Raw genomic sequence first — 1068 nt, forward strand, 5'->3', positions numbered from 1 at the left:
GTGATCTTTTGACATATTGTTCATCAAAATCGGTCCAGCGAGAGATGAGATTGAGCGTTCACAGACACAAAAAAAAAAAATTAAAAAATAAAAATAAAAAAACACATCATAGTAAAATTAATTCGCATCGAGGCTAAAAAAAAAAAATAAAAAAACACATCATAGTAAAATTAATTCGCATCGAAGCTAAAAATTGTGTATACAGAGTGATCCAAATAAATTATTTCAAAATACAGAGTGATTCAAATGACAAAAAAAAAAAAATTGTTGAATATCGCTACAATCTATATGTTTTTGAAATCTGCATGGTTAGAGCATTCCATTAATGCAAAAATTATTGAAATCAGAGCATTTTTAAAAAATTGTGTATACAGAGTGATCCAAATGAAAAATATAAAAATACAGAGTGATTCAAATGACAAAAAAAAAAAAAATTGTTGAATATCGCTACAATCTATATGTTTTTGAAATCTGCATGGTTAGAGCATTCTACTAATGCAAAAATTATTAAAATCTGAGCATTTTTAAAAAATTGTGTATACAGAGTGATCCAAATAAATTATTTCAAAATACAGAGTGATTCAAATGACAAAAAAAAATAAATTGTTGAATATCGCTACAAACGATATGTCTTTGAAATCTGCATTATAAGAGCATTCTACTAATATAGAAATAATGGAAATCAGAGCATTTAAAAGAATTGTGTATACAGAGTGATCCAAATGAAAAATATAAAAATACAGAGTGATAAAAATAAATTATTTCAAAATACAATGTGGATCAAATGACAAAAAGTATGCTCTTGTTTAGAGCATACTACTAATGCAGAAATAAGTCAAATCAGAGCATTTTAACAATATTTTGATATTTACTTTACTCCAAATTACAATTCTACATCAATAATACACAATTTTAGCTTCGATGCGAAGCTGAGAAGGTATTAATTTTACCATGATGTGTTTATTTTTTTTTTTTGTGACTGTCACTACTTTTTCTCAGCTCTCACTGGACCGATTTCTTTTAACAATACGTCAAAAGATCACAAATTGTATCTAGTTGAAGACATTA

This window comes from Daktulosphaira vitifoliae, unplaced genomic scaffold, assembly GCF_025091365.1.
Source record: "Daktulosphaira vitifoliae isolate Bord-2020 unplaced genomic scaffold, ASM2509136v1 Scaffold_808, whole genome shotgun sequence".
NCBI classification, from domain to species: Eukaryota; Metazoa; Arthropoda; class Insecta; order Hemiptera; family Phylloxeridae; genus Daktulosphaira; species Daktulosphaira vitifoliae.